The sequence below is a fragment of the Cervus canadensis genome, chromosome X (genome assembly GCF_019320065.1).
Source record: "Cervus canadensis isolate Bull #8, Minnesota chromosome X, ASM1932006v1, whole genome shotgun sequence".
NCBI classification, from domain to species: domain Eukaryota; kingdom Metazoa; phylum Chordata; class Mammalia; order Artiodactyla; family Cervidae; genus Cervus; species Cervus canadensis.
The window spans coordinates 129,210,804-129,227,235 of record NC_057419.1 but is presented as its reverse complement, the minus strand read 5'-3'; the positions used below and the strand labels follow the sequence as shown (position 1 = coordinate 129,227,235).

The 16,432-nt window shown below is 47.2% G+C and overlaps 1 non-coding gene across 1 annotated transcript; it reads left to right on the top strand.

The window, feature by feature from the left end:
* The first annotated feature begins 1,814 nt into the window (after window positions 1-1,814).
* On the top strand, window positions 1,815-1,921 carry LOC122436067. Its single transcript, XR_006267839.1, has one exon. It is a non-coding gene; the product is annotated as a U6 spliceosomal RNA (small nuclear RNA).
* The last annotated feature ends 14,511 nt before the right edge of the window (window positions 1,922-16,432 follow it).

Sequence of the window (16,432 nt, the reverse complement as noted above, 5' to 3'; positions counted from 1 at the left end):
AGGGTAAACTTACAATTTCCCAAAGCAGCCATTACCATTTAAGACAAATTTAGTTGTTAGAAAAATATTCCCCTTTCAAAACAATCAGATTCAATTAATGCCTTGTTCTGAATTGGGTTTTGATTTGGACAAACCAGCTATAAGGGTCATTTGGGGGTCAATTGGGAAAATATAAATATGTGGTATTAGATGAGATGAAAATTTATTAAAATGGTGGAGATTGTTGGCTGAAAAAAAGTTTGCAGAACAGTGTGGAGAGTGAACTTATTTGGTGTATTATATATTCATGTGTACTCACATACATATGCACATAAACAGAGATCTGAAAGTGTATGTATGCATTAAGATATTAACAGTGGTGATCTTGGGTAATGAGTATATGTCATTGAGTTCTAGTAGAACTTAAGTAAATAGGTCTTACAATGTTTTAGGGAATAGAAACAGATAACTTTTCCCAATTTTTGATGTGAAAATAGGATAACTGATACCAAACCTGACCATGATACAGGAGAAAGAAATATATGGATCAATCTCACCTGCAAACAGATATAAAAATCCTGAGTATAGTTCTAAAAGTTCTAAATAAAATATTAACAGATAGGATCCAGATGAAATTCTAGAGGCAGTTTCATTAATGTCAGGAACAAATCTAGGATGCTTGCCATCACTGTTATTACTCAATATTATTCTGGAAGTTCTACTGCAACTAGAGAAAAGCTTACACAGCAATGAAATCCCGGCACAGCCCAAAATAAACAAGTAATAATTTTTTAAAAAAGAAAAGCCCTTAATCGACTGTGCGGAGCATGATCAAGTAGGCGTTATCATTACACTCTGTGCGTGTGTGTTTCTGAGTCTAGAGGCTGAGGGATGGTGGGCAGTGGTTGGAGATCTTGGAACTCTTGCCTAGATCTGACAGGCTGCTGGAAGGAGCTGTAGGAGCTATCCAGCACTGGAGGCTCTGGGCAGCCCCATTGTATTTCTAAGGTACAACTGGAAGCAAGATCAACTCCCCTTATATCTACAATGCTTTTAGGGCGCAGCAAGGCAATTGAGTTGAATTTGGTCTGCCAAATTGGTCTGCCATTCTCTGTGTCCTAAACTTTCTACAATTAGAGTTGCTGATAGCTTGGGCAAAAAACATGTACTTAGTAGCAAATCTGTGCAGGGAAGTAGGGTGAGGCCCCATCACAAATGTTGACTTTGTTCTGTATTTGGCTGTGTCATTTATTTCCTAGGAGTCATATTGATACTGCCAGTTACACAAGTTGTTGCTACTCACTCAGTTACTCGTGGATGACAAGCTGATTTCCTGTGAGAGGCACAGTTGGCAGTGTAGCCCACACTCTCAGCTGAGTGAGTTCTCATTCTAACCACTCCCCATCGTGTGGGGACCCTCTCTTCTCTGAAAAGCAAAGCGTCATTTTGAAATAACTCTCCACATACTTCCTGTATGGATTTTAAAAGCCCATTTAATTGAGCCGTGTACTTGTTTTTTGTCACTCTAGTACCCAACAAGCTACCTGTTCTGATTTCATCATCACAGCAATGGCTTTGCTTTTGTGACTTCCTAATTAATTTTCCTTTGAATTTTCCTACATTTGAATTTTGAATTCAATTGAATTTTCCTACATTTTGGATTTGCCTACTAATTTTGGATTTTGAATTTTCCTACATTTTGGATTTGCCTACTAATTAGATTTAATCCTGACTCCTGTAATTTTCATTCATCTGCTCATAGACATGTATATTTTCTTTATTGTCAACTCTGAAAGAGTTTTCTGATTGGTTTGCAATGTTTAATATCCACATTGGTGCTCGCTTCGGCAGCACATATACTGAAGTTGGAACGATACAGAGAAGATTAGCATGGCCCCTGCGCAAGGATGACACGCAAATTCGTGAAGCGTTCCATATTTTAAAAAAAAAAAAAAAAGAAAAAAAAAATATCCACATTGTTTTATTTCCAGTTAGCCAGATTGTTTCCATTAGCATAATTAACTATTATCATAACAAAAATCAGTTAGGTCTTGTTTAGGTGGATTCTTTACCAGCTGAGCCACCAGGGAAGCCCAAGAATACTGGAGTTGGTAGCTTATCCCTTCTCCAGCGGATCTCCCCAACCCAGGAATGGAACTGGGGCCTTCTGCATTGCAGGTGGATTCTTTACACTGAGCTACTAGGGAGGCCCTTGTTTAGAAAATAGTTGAGGTTAAAAGTTTTTGAATTTAGGAACATAGTGCAACATAATATTCTGAAATGACACATAGACGTTTCCTAGTACAAACTAACTAAATCCAAGGGAGGACAGAGCCATATAGCTGAGGATGAGAGACCTTGAAACCTGAATGCTATTTGAGCCTGCCAAAATGATTCCTTCTCTAGTTTCATAGACCCCAACGCCACCTGGCGATCCAGCCCCATGTCCCTGGGCAGCTCCTCTTCCGGGTCCCGAAGCAGCCATCCCACCACCATTCATTCCACTTGCCTCCAGCCCACAACCCCCGCCAGCACCCCCTTTCAGCAGAACGACCTGTTTCCATTTTCATGAAGCAAAATTCAGGCCAACAGTGTAAACTTCAGCCTCAGCCTGACTGGCCCACAGATTCAACTCAAGTGCAATGGCGCCCCCTTTCTCTCTGTGGCGGGCATTGTATGTACTTCCCTGGACCCTCTTCATGACAGAAGGACTCGGTGCCTAAGCCAACAGCTCTCAGCTGTCAGACTCCTCTGGGGACTACCTCCATCGAAGAGAGCTGCTTTGCCCAAAGGCCAGCCAACTTCCTGGGGCAGCCTGTATCCAGTGACTGACTGATGAGGGGGTGTAAAGGCCCAGCCCCTGGTCTCAGCTCCTAGCTTTAAGCTCTCCCTCTCTCTCCATCTCTTCCCCTCAACGTGGAGATTTGAATAAATACCTTCAACAAAACCCTCCTTTGACACAGAGCTCCCTTGCAGCTTCAGTCGTTTCTTGCCCTTCAGTCTCAGCTGCTGGAATCAGCCCTCTGCAGTGTGGCTCCTGCCTCCATTACTCTGCTGAAATGTCTCTCCTTGTGTCCCTGCTCTCTTTTCTGGAACATCTGGCTCTGACAGCCATTCTCTCCTCCCTTCTTTGCTAGGACACTTGGCTCGCTCTCATTTCCTTTTCATGTTTTAAGTGCCTGTGCACTAGCTCCAGAGTTCCATCCTTAGCCCTCTTCTCTTCTTATTCATAATTCTATTCCTCATCTCATTCATGAGCATGGCTTCAGCTCCCCTTACATACATGTGCATGCATGCTAAGTTGCTTTGGTTGTGTCTGACTCTGTGTGACCCCATGGACTGTAGCCTGCCAGCCTCCTCTGTCCATGGGATTCTCCAGGCAAGAATACTGAAGTGGGTTGCCATGTCCTCCTCCAGGGGATCTTCCCCACCCAGGGATCAAACCCGAGTCTCTTATGTCTCCTGCATTGGTGCCACCTGGGAAGCCCTTTGTCATGATCTCTCCCTTATCGCCTACTTTTGTACACCCACCGCATTCTGTTGATTCTGTTTATTTCAGGGCTCTTAAATCCCTCCTTTATACCCTCCCTGACAACGTCCTCATTCAGGCTTTGAACCCACAGAATCCAGACAACTGCAGTGACCTCCTCAGCAGGCCCTTCACAGCCTGCCCATCTCTCTGCTGCCAGAACCGTGTTGCTTAATAGTGCCTTGGATCACAGTGCTCCCCTATTCAGAATGCTCCAGTGACCAACCCCCCCTCCATTGCCTTCAGAATGAAGTAAAAACTCCTTTCAGGGACTTCCGTGGTGGCCCACTGGTTAAGACGACACAATCCCAACATAGGGGGTGTGGGTTCAATCCCTGGTCAGGAACCTGAGATACCACGTGCTGCATGGTGTGGCCAAAATATTAAAAAATAAAATAAGAATAATAAAAATAAGTTTTAAAAAAACTCCTTTCACTGGCATCTCTCTGATCTGACTGCTGCCAGCCTGGCTTCATCACCCTACTCCCACTCCCATCTAGCACTTTTTATTCTATCACAACTGGGCTCCTTGACGTGCTTTGAACATGCCTCACTCTCCCCATCCCAAAGCTTCCTTTGTACATGTCCTTCTCTCTGGAAAACTGCCTCATTACTCCCCAGTTACTCTTCCCTCCCCCATTCCCATTTATTCTTCGAGTGTCCTTGCAAACTTTCCTGACTCCCTGAGGCTGTCTTAGGCCCTCCTGCACCTTCCCTCCTCTTTATAGACATTCCCTATTCAGTGCCCCTCTTTCCATGTCTTTCTTTCTACCTGGCTGAGTTGCTGGAAGCCAACAGTCCCAGCCTGTGGTCCCAGTACTTGACACGGTATTTGGCAGTCGGCTGCCCCTCATTAAGGACTTCGGGGATGAATGAGTCAACGAGGCCTGAGTGTAGCAGAAGGAAGGAAGAGAAGCAGCTTGTGGGGTGGCAGACGGCAGATGCTCTGGTCCCACGATTCTGCTCTGAGCAGATCTGTCTCTGGTCTCTGCTCCACGCACATTATCCCCAGATGCAATCTGCGTTGGCCCAGAGGCCTGTGGGGTGGCTGTGATCTTGTTGCCTCTCTGCCTCAGAAAAGGAGCCCAAGTAAAGCCGAGTCTGCAGAGCTCTGCCTGGGGGCCAAGGCAGGCATAGAAGACCCTTTCCTGCTGCTCAGCGGCCATTCCCACCTGCACCTATGGTCACTGCAGGGCCACCCACCAAACCCTTGGCTGACTGTCTTCATGTAGAAAGAAGGGAATTCGAATCCTGACAGGGCTCACCACTGCTTTTGCGACAACTTTTGTATACAGCAGACAGAGCTTGCCACCCAGGTGCTGCAAAAGGATTCCAGCAATGCTGAGATGTTGGTGCTGTCAGCCTTTAGGCAGGGGGGTGGGGGGTGGCACTGGGTAGAGCCTGAGATGGCTCTTCCTTTTCATCCCAGGGTGCTAGACAAAAGTTCTCTGTGTGCTGCAACATGAAAAAGGTAGCTTCACATTGTTATTAATAAATCATATCTAATCCTTCTGGTCAAGTACCAAGAATTTCACAAGTGCCCCCCTGGGGCCTTGGCATCTTGAATTAACCCATCCATCATTCCCCCAGTTAAAGCTTTGTCTCAGGTTTTCGGGTACAGTGGAGGGGACTTTGTTTATCCCTGTTTCACAGGTGAAGAAACTGAGGCATAGTGAGGTTGAGACCCACCCACAGTACTGCATAGATGAATCAACCTGGTAGGGGTAGCTGGCTCCCCCCACACCAGAAGATGTGAGAGCACAGCCTGGCTGAGAGTCAAGCCCTCTAAGGCTGCCCAGCCAGCGCAGTACCTTTACACTCTGCCCACCAGAGGTCAGTAGGGTCTGTAGGAGCAGAGGGGGCACCTGAAGGCGGCTCCACGGCAGTGGCAGGTGGAGCTCTTCTCCGTGATAACAGCCTTGGCCACATGGCAGCTCCCTAAAAGGAAATCCTGCTACACAGCATTTCCGGGATGTGCCTCCTCCCCAGACGGATAAGAGGTTGTGCCAGGCCAGGGGTGTGCCTCTCCTGGGAAGGCTGTGGACGTTTCCAGGGGCAGCCGCCTTATTGTATGGCCAATCCTCAGGACACGATGAGCCAGTTGTGGCAGGTAGTGCCTGTAGGTGCAGGCTTCCCAGGTGGCTCAGAGGTAAAAAAAAAAACCCACCTGCCAATGCAGGAGACGTGGGTTCTATCCCTGGGTCAGGAAGATCCCTTGGAGAAGGAAATGGCAACCCACTCCAGTATTCTTGCCTGGAGAATCCCATGGACGGAGAAGCCTGGTGGGCTATAGTCCATAGGGTTGCAAAGAGTCAGACACGACTGAGCCACTAAAAACTGCCTGTAGGTGGGGCATCTATCCTACATGCTCTCTGTCTGGAAGGCTGCAGTCATCTCCACAGGAATAACTGGAACCAAAAATATCACAAGGATGTGTCCACTGGGCCAGAACCTTCCTGGGTGAGGGACGCTGAGGGTGGGGGAGACTTGAAGAGCCATCTATATAAACATCCCCAGGATTTAGAATCAGGACCTCGGTTTGAATCCTGACATGTCCTCTTATTAATCATGACCTTGGGTAAGTTACTCACTCCCCTAAGCCTCACTCTCATAATTAGTATCATGGGGAATAATAATACCTGCTTTTCAGGGTTGTCCTGACCACTTACTCATCCCCATTTGACAAATAGCGGAGGTCCTAGCAAGTCCCATCCTAAACTTGCTACCACAATCAGGGCACACGATGCTTAGATTTAATGCCTGGCACACTGTAAGTGCTGAATTAATGGTAAATTCTCTTTGAATGTCAGGCCATGAATTGGGACTCAAGAGAGCAGGCAGTTGGAGGCATTCTAAACAGAAGAGTAGCAGGAGAAAAACACTATTAGGGAAGGTTGCAGTGCAGAGGCAGGATTGAAAAAGGCCAGCCTTATCGTTTCCACAGGGTTATTATGAACATCATAAAGCACAGGCAGAGCAAGAGGCCAAGGGCTGGCTCATCAGGGGTTGAGCCCAGACTGCAGTTGGGGACCGGAAGTAGCAGGAGGGAGGAGGGGCTGGGAGGAATCCTCCTCTCTGCACCCTGGAAGCTGCTGGGCTTCATTTTCAGATCACCTTGCCTGTCTTTGGGCAGTGGTTTCAGGATGTGGGAAAAGGTGTGGGTATGTCTATACTGCATCGAGGACATGAGCCAGGGTGTTTGAAGGACACGAGAACACAAGGGTATAAAAATGCCACCCTGTGGGTGAGGCCCCATTCCTCTAACCCAGACGAGGGCATCATGAGATGCAAAGACCCCACCATCGTCCTTGAGTCTTTCAGTAAACTGTCAGCCATGAGTTTACCCAGGTCTTTCAGAAACTTGTCTTTTTCAGCCTCTCTCATCAACTGGGATGTTTTCCACATGTTTGCTTCCTTCTAAAGAAATTATTTTCTTAAAAACACACCTCTTAGGACTTCCCTTGTTGTCTTGTGTTTAAGACTCGATGCTCTCAGTGCAGGGGGGTTCCATCCCCAGTTGGGGAATTAGGGTCCCGCACGCCATGTGGCACAGCCATCCTCCCTTCCAAAAAATCAAAGCCAAACAAACAAAAAAACCACGCCTCTCCCAAACTTCACATGATGCCCGTTTTCTAGCGTATCAGCCTTTCCCTCTGCCCACCAGATTGCAGGTGTGTATGTCAGCAGTACACAGCATGGCTGGAGGAAACCAAGGAGATCTTCTAGAAAAGCCCCGTTAGATAATTTTCTAAAAGCTGGCTTAAAACTCAACATTCAAAAAACTAAAATCATGACATCCAGTACCATCACTTCATGGCAAATAGATGGGGAAACAGTGGAAACAATGGCTGACTTTATTTTTCTGGGCTCCAAAATCACTGCCGATGGTGACTGCAGCCATGAAATTAAAAGACGCTTGCTCCTTGGAAGAAAAGCTATGACCAACCTAGACAGCATATTAAAAAGCAGAGACATTACTGTGCCAACAAAGGTCCATTTAGTCAAAGCTATGGTTTTTTTCAGTAGTCATGTATAGATGAGAGAGTTGGACCATAAAGAAAGCTGAATGCTGAAGAATTGATGCTTTTGAACTGTGGTGTTGGAGAAGACTCTTGAGAGTCCCTTGGACTTCAAGGAGATCCAACCAGTCCATCTTAAAGGAAATCAGTCCTGAATATTCACTGGAAGGACTGATGCTGAAGCTGAAGCTCCAATAATTTGGCCACCTGATGCAAAGAACTGACTTATTGGAAAAGACCCTGATGCTGGGAAAGACTGAAGGCAGGAGGAGAAGGGGACGACAGAGGATGAGATTGTTGGATGGCATCACTGACTCAATGGACATGAGTTTGAGCAAGCTCTGGGAGTTGATGAAAGCCTGGCGTGCTGCAGTCCATGGGGTCACAAAGAGTCGGAAATGACTGAGCAACTGAACTGAACTGAACTGAGACAGACAGAGACATGAAGTGACTTGTTCCCAGCTACTAGGTGGTAGGTAAAACTGGAAATTTCCATAGACATCCGGTCAGAAGACTGACCTGTACTTTTCTTCCCAAGCCAAATGGTTTCCCATTTAGGTTGTATTTTTCTGGACTTCCCTCATTGCCTCTATTCTCTCCATCCCACCCCTCAATTTCTTTTCATTCTGTCTACTTGTTGGGTGCAGGTGCCAAGCTAGCCTAGGCCAATCAGGAGAGCTAGCAGGCAGGAAGTAGAGCAGTGGACCCTGGAGGAGGGCATAGCAACCCACTCCACTATTCTTGCCTGGAGAATCCCATGGACAGAGGAGCCTGGTGGGCTATGTCGGACATGATGGAAGCGACTTAGTATGCATGTAGGTGTTCTGTAACCGGGAAGTTCAGACACCAGTTGTTGCTCTTCCAACCCAGGAGAAAAGAAACCTCTGCCACCATCCCCTGCACCCCTCCCCGGCCCCCACTCCACCCCATGCCCTCTGAGGCCAACGGAAGTGCTAACTGGGAGCCATCTGCTCTTGGCATCAGTCTGAGAACATCCTGGGCAGCTGAGAGCGCAGTGCTGCCCTCCTGTGGTATAGGGGATGGGAACTGGTGAGGGTAACGATGCAGACACAAAGGCTCAATAGGCTCTGAAAGGGGAGGGTTCAAACAGATTTACAAAAGTCCCACTCCCTGCTGGGCACCCATGTCCCACCCAAACCACTTCCCCCCACACACACATCTTCCAGCCGGTGCCTTCTGACCACACCATTCATGGGGTTTAGAGAAGAGGAGAGGCCTGCTGTGTAGTTTGCAGAGAGGCATGACTCTCTGGACTCCCACATCTTCGGGTCACTAGGACTGTTGTCCTTATGGCTCCACACCACCTATTAAGGAGACATTGTAAAACCATGCCTTATTCTATTAGCAGGCCCTGGGCTGAATGACCTGGGGAGTGTACCAAGTTGGAAGTTCTGGTGTGTGTGTCTGGGTTAAAATATTAAAACTTTCTGTTTCCAGGCCAAACTTTGCTCCCATGCTCCAGACCACACATTGTGGCCTCAATTCAAGCACCTCCTGGCCAGCCCCACTTGGCTGTCCCAGAAGCAACTCAAATTTGAAGGCCCAACCACACTAGACTCCTTTCTCTCCCCCTCAAACCCACAGTCTGTCCCTCCCAATGAGCCCTTTCTCGATAAAGGCACTGCTGCTCACCTATGTGGCCAAGCAGGAAACCTGGGCAACCTCTCATCCCACTTGTCCACATGTCTGGGCACCAAGTCAGGCCTCTTCCATTCTGCACGTTTTCACTTCATCAGCCTAGCCCTGCACACCCTGGCAAGACTTGAGGTCAGGCCACCATCACCTGGACATGCAGTCTCAGCCTCTTGATGTGTTTTCCTGCCTCCAGGTCCCCCACCATCCCTACCCACCCACCTCCATTCTCCACCCTGTCCACAACCAGTCCTGAATGATGCGCCCAAGGCAACAGGAAGAAGGCCCTGCCTGACTGAATAGGTCCTTCTCTCGGAGTCTCAGGTACCCGAAGTTCCAGTCAATTCTGGGGACAGACGCTGACTTCACAGCTAGCTCATGCGTGAACACAACCCAGTTTATATGATTTATCCTACTGACATAAGATTTTCCTGGACAGTAAGGACAGAACATGAAGTGAAAAGGAAGTTTTGACACCAATGAGGAAGTCTGGAGCATGCCCAGAATAGGGTGATGCACCTGTCCACAGAGCCAGAGGGCATTCCGGGGATTTGGAGAAGTGGCTTCCAGAAAAGGGGTGGCCTGGGTCCTGCAGGGACCACCGGGAAGGAAGACTACCCTGGCAACGGAGAGGTCTCAGGTGGGCAGCTCCTGCAGTGACTGGGGAGCTCCAGGTCTCTCTGGGGTGGAGTCACTGAAGATTTCCCAGAGGAAAGGTGCTCAGATCTTCCAGAATGTGGTCTGGAGCCTCCTTTCAGAAGAGAGGGAAGAACCGGGGAGAGGAAATTGAGGGTGAGGCTGGAAAAGCAGTTCCCATTCTCCCCCTGAGACTTCTGACCTGAGGAGGTGAGAGCCCCACGTTTCTGCTCTGAGTGGGTGGGGCCTGATTCTCAGAGTCTGAAGGAGGTGTCGCACCTTTCTTTCCTGGTAAGTCTTCACAAAACACAAGGCTCTCTTCCCAACCCCCATCCTCTAGGTCTGCCGGAGAGACAGCCCCCTACAGCAACAGCTCCGCCAGCCCCCCACTATAGTCCTGCAAGATCAGGTTGAAGCCCAAGCCCTCTTTGGCTGCTCAGACAGATTCAGGACACCACCCCGCCAGTCCTCCAGCAAGGTAACACCACTGGACTTCTCGGGAAGGGACCACCATTCTCATCTTTGTACCTCTTGGGTGAAGTGTCCCCTAAACATAACAGGTGCTCAGAAAATTAGCCCTATGCCTCCCTCTGCTCAGCCTACAGCACGCTGCCTTTTTCTCTCCATCCTTGAGCATCCTCTGAAGCCAAGTCCCTCCCCTGCCCTCTGTTGAGATTATATCTTTTTTTTTAAAAAAAAAAAAAAGAAAAAGTTTTTTTGGCTGCACTGCATGGCATGTGGGATCCTAGTTACCTGACTAGGGATTGAACCTGTGCCCCCCTGCAGGGGAAGCATGGAGACTTAACCAGTAGACTACCAGGAAAGTCTCAAGAATATACATTTTTACCTTCCCTCCCAGACCTGTTATACAGTGTATGTGACAAATCTGTAAACTACCAAAACCTACAAATTAGAAATCCAAGCATGAATCAACATTGTGGTGCGAGGTCTTTTTTAAAAAGTATTTCTGTTATGTGTATCTCATTGTCCTCCAGATAAAGCCCAGATTCCCACTGTGGCACTCAAGTCACTTCAAGATTTGGCTGCTGCCAAATGGGGAGATGTTGGTCAAAGGGTATGAATTTCCAGGTATGAATCAGTTCTGGGGATCTAATATATTGCCTGCTGACTATGGCTAATCATAGTGCATTACATACTTGAAAATTGTTAAGAAAATAGATCTTAAATGTTCTCAGCACAAAAACAAAATGGTAATTATGTGACATGATGAAGGCATTTGCTAACACTAGTGATGGTAATCACTTTGCAATACGAAAGTGTACCAAACCATCATGTCCTATACCCTGGTCCTCTGTCTGTGACACCTGATTATAATTGTTTTATTATTTGGAAATAATTTCAAATTTTAAAATGTTGTGCAAATAAAAATAGCACTAGGAACACTTGTATACCCTTTACCCAGATTCACCTATTGTTAAAATTTTATCCCGTTTCCATTATCATTTGGCTTTTCTCTCCACACACACACACACTCTGTATGTACAGTTGACCCTTGCAAAACATAGGGTTAGGGGCGCTGACCATCTGAGCAGTCAAAAAATCTGAAAATCCATGTATAATTTAGAGTATCTGTATAACTTATACATATATGTGTTTCCTCTGTGTCTGCATTTCTACACCCAAGAATTGTGTAGTACAGTAGTATTGACTGTTGAAAAAAATCCCCATATAAATGAATCCGTGCAGTTCAAACATATGTTGTTCATAGGCCAACTGTACATCTTCAAGGGCTGTCTCTGTTTCTGTCTGTCTCTCTCCATCTATCTCTATCCATATATACACACTTAATTATGTATATACAGTATATGGCACACACCATACACATATATACATATTTGTATATCCATCTTTTACACACTCATACACACTTTTTCGGAGCCATTTGAGAGTAAGGAGTACACATCATGACCCTTTACGCCTCCACTTCAGTTTCTATCTCCCAAGCACAGAGGCATCCCCTCTGCCACAGCCATGGCCCAGCTCTCAGTTCATGAATTGAACACGGTCACAGTACTTGCCTCTACTGTCCGTATTTTTCTTTTGTCAGGTAACACACTGATGTCCTTCAGGACATTCCTCCCTGTCTAGTACCAGAATTACTCTAGGGTCGGGTATTGAACTGAGTTGCTCCTTCTTTAGCTTTCATTAAACTGGAACATTCCACAGCATTTTGGGGGTCTTTTATGACCCAGTGATTTCTGAAGACTACAGTTCCTTCTCCTGCTAGCACTTTTAACATAATGAATGCTCCTCATGTTGTTTCCTCATGAGTCAACTGGGGTCGTGCCTCTCTGCTGGCATGCTGCTGTGGAGCTAATGTTCTTTCTGATGTGGAGGTACTCAGTGTACGTCTGTCTCTCATTGGTGATTTTAATTTTGATCACGAGTTCAAGGTGGTGCCTGATTTCTCTACTCTATTGTTTAGCTGCTCAGTCATGTCCGACTCTTTGCGACCCCATGGACTGCAGCATGCCGGGCTTCTCAGTCCATCACCAACTCCCGGAGTTTGCTCAAACTCATGTCCATCGAGTCAGTGACACTTGACTTTATACCTACTCTTCAATCTCTCCCTTGCCCATAATAAGCAGCCTGTGGGGAGACACTTTAAGATCATGCAAATATCCTGCTTCTCATTAAAATCTCCACTAAATTTAGCATCTATGGATGGTTTTTGTCCAATCTAATCTCTACAATGATTGCTGTAAAATGATGCATTTCCAGTTCCCACACTCCCTCCATCCACATTTACCAGGGTCAACTGTATTTTAAAATGTGTGTGTGGAGAAAGAGCCCAAATGATAAAGGAAACAGGACAAATTTTTAATTTTAAAATTTACCACTCTAAAAAAAAAAAAAAAATTTACCACTCTAGGGGACTTCACTAGTGGTCCAGTGGTTAAGACTCTGTGCTTCCACTCAGGGTGCACCAGTTCAGTCCCTGATCAGGGACCTAAGATCCCCACCATGCCACAGTTTGGCAAAAATAAATAAATAAATAAATAAATTTAAAAATAAAATAAAATTTACCACTCTAACCATTTTGAGCCACTTTTGGTTCACCATACCTTCTAAGGGCTTCCCTGATAGCTCAGTTGGTAACAAATCCACCTGCAATGCAGGAGACTCGGGTTCAATTCCTGGGTCGGGAAGATCCCCTGGAGAAGGGATAGGCTACCCATGCCAGTATTCATGGGCTTCCCTAGTGGCTCAGATGATAAAGAATCCGTCTGCAATGTGGGAGACCTGGATTCGATCCCTGGGTTGGGAAGATCCCCTGGAGGAGGAAAAGGCTACCCACTCCAGTATTCTGGCCTGGAGAATTCCATGGACTGTATAGTCCATGAGGGCAAAAAGGGTCAGACATGACTGAGCGGCTTTCACTTTCACACCTGCTAAGGACTCTTGGCTAATTCCTATTCACCCTTCAGTCTGGGCTACCGCAAATGGTGGTGTGCAACTGCAGGGGGCACCCTTTACATTGTAGCCATGCCCAGTGGCAGCCGTGGGTCTTGGTTTCTTGGAATTTCCTGTTGGAAGCTTTCCCAGATTCCCCAAGTGTCAATTAGGCAATCCTGCTCTTTGCTTCCAATGCTCTGTCTGCTGACCCCATCAGCATCCTTGTCACATTATATTATCATTGTCTTCTTACTTCTCTGCTTCCCTCATTGGGAAACGAACTTGTCAAGGGTAGAACTTTCTCTTTCTCCTTCTCTGCTGTGCCCCACCCAGAAGATATATTCATCAAATGTCAAAGCAGTTAAAGAGGTGGGTCTCGTATTACAGCTAGTTACCTATATATATGGCTGGCTTCTCCGGTAGAGGACAAAGTCTTTAAGGGCAAGGACCACACTTAATTCATCTCTGTATCCTCTGCCCCTCCCCTTAGTACTTGGCACGGGGCCTCGTTTGTAACAGGTGTGGAAAGAACCTTTGTTGAATGAGTCCTCATGTGTATACTGGTCGTTAAGGAAACGTGTTTGCTCCCTTTCCACAGAACTGCACTGAACTCTGTGGGAAACGCCTGTAAACCACGTGCTGAGCCCTTTGTACCCCGCTCTTCTAGCCCAGCTGGGCCCAGCCCTGCCTGGTCACAAGGCACCGGGAACGCAGGGGCCTGTGGTGGGGGTCACCAGGGTTCTTGTTACTGAGGCGACTCTGAGAGTGACTGAGGGCTGTCAGGGACCCATCCTGAGGCCTGAAGCCTTCCCAGACGACAGTCCCTGGCTCCTCCCAGGGACCCTTCCCAGGAGCTCCTGGCTGAACTATACACAGTTGGCAAGCTGATCTTGGATGCCTTTCTGGTGCTAGACCATTTGGAAGGCACGCTGCTCTGTGGCTGGGTTGACGCAGAAGCAGGAGAGACCCAGTGAGACAGTCTAGGAGGAGCTGGGCTGACCACCCGTCCCTTTTGTCTGGAGCTTAGCCTGCCACTCAGGCAGAATGACCTCTGATGACTGCCCAGATCTGGACCTGGATTCCAGGCTTTCATCTTGCTCGGCAGCCCCTCAGAGTGGAGGCCCGTTGCCATAGCAGCACATACATCTTTGGGGAGGCTGAGCCATGCCCCCAGCTTGGCAACTAGAACAACTCTTCCCAGAAGGCACTGGCTGGGGAAGCTCTGGAGAATGCTCAGCTCAGCCCCCTAGAGGCAGAGTGGAGCCTCAAGAGCAGCCCCAGGCAGGAGTCAGCGTAGTGAGACAACTCCAGCTTTATGCTGAAATTTTAGCCTAGATATCAGCTGTTCTTTAGGTTTTCCTCTCTATGTAAGACAGCACTCAGTTTTTTCCCAGTAGGAAAAAAAATTGCACCCAGGGGCCCAAGATCAGCTAAGTGAAACTCTTGAAACTTACAGCTAGGGAATGGCTAAATTCAGGAAAATAGATATAACATGGGAACCACTAACATTAAAAGTTTTATTTTTTATTTCAAAAGCACTTATATAGCATTAACAGTGTGCCAGGGACTGTTTTAAATGCTTCACAATCTAACTCATTACATTCTCAAGACAATCTTTTAAAGTAAGTACAGTTATCATGCCCATTTTTACATTTGAAGAAAACCTAGGCACAGAGAGGTTACATAACTTGCCTAAGGTCACACAGCTGATCAGTGGCAGAGTCAGGACTCCAGCCCAGGTAGTGTGACCCCAGACCCTGTTCTCTTTACCCTTCTGTCCTGCTGCCCCCCTGGGTTTGCAAACCTTGTAAGCACAGAGCAGGATAAGGAGTGGCCCTTCTCCCTCAGCACCCTCCTTTCTTCCTTGGGCACTTTCATTACAGATCAAGTGGAGTCCAGCCTGTCCACTACTCACATGAGGAGGAGTGAGCGAGACAGCAAGAGTGTGAGAGAGAGAGAATGCGAATGAAGGCACTCTCTGAATGCTTGGATGCTTCTGGAAAAGCCAGCTCTGGCAGGGGCTGAGACATACCGCCATGGTTCCAAAACTCCTGCATTTTATTTCCTGAGCCAAAATTCTGAGCTGAATGTGCTTAGAGACTCCCCAGAGATGAGCATGGCACCTCTTTAACCCTAGCCTCAAGCAACAACCACCACCAAAGAGCAGCCAGAGCTAAGCTTTGGCTTGACACTAAACAGCAGGGAAGAAAGTGAGTGCACCAGGATGGCGTTTCTGAGCTTGCTGTTTACAGTCAGCAAGGCCCCAGTGACCTCTTCATAAAGCTTAGTCCTGAGAAAGCACAGTCAGAGGCCAAATGGGTAACATGTTGGTATGCCTGTGGGAACCTCAACTAGACAGAATGGACTCCCAGGGCATGGGTGAGGGCAACAAACTTTGGAGCAAACTATCCTGCAACCAACATACTTTTTTGCAGGCCTGTGTGTCTGGCCCTCTTCTGGGCACCGGGAATACAAATGTGAGTAAGAATGCTACCATTTGTGCTGACCTCTTGCATGCTCATGTCTACAAAGATGATCCCTGGTGGGTGGGGGGGGGGGAGGTACCGCTGGGATCTGGGGACAGAGATCACTTGGGGGTAGTTAGGGACCCGTGGTGGGAGGGTGACAGTGTTGCCACTGCAAACCCTTTCTGCCTTGTGAGTTTTGTTTCAGAGGCACATGTTACCTGTATATGACCTCTGCAAAAAATAAATAACATAAGAGGGAGAGAGAAACATGAAGATGAGTAAATAGGAAAGTCAACAGCAGGATAAGGGCTCACAAGGACATGTTCAAAGAGCTGTGGGTTGTGGGTAATGGAAGAACCAGGACAGAAAGACTGAATTTACCAATTTGTCCTCCTGGCTTGGGACACAGGCCAGGCTTTAGCCATGCCGGTTATTTTCAAGAGGTTTTTTTTACAATGTCCTCACTAGAGAAAAAAAAAAAGTGTGTTTTCTAGTCTTTTTTTTTTTTCTTCCCCCAAACATGTTCTATGAAGAAACTACAAACCTGACAAGAATGCGGAGGCAGGTGAGGCCTGCCCAAGACAGAAGGGATTTTTGTCCTTTCGCAGCTTTGGCCTCCTCCTCCCTGTTTCGTGGACAAAGGTAACTGCGTGGTAAGAACCATTCACCTGGCAAACACACACGGCTCCCCAGCCAGGCCTGCCCCAGGCACAGAGAAGTGTCTCTCAACA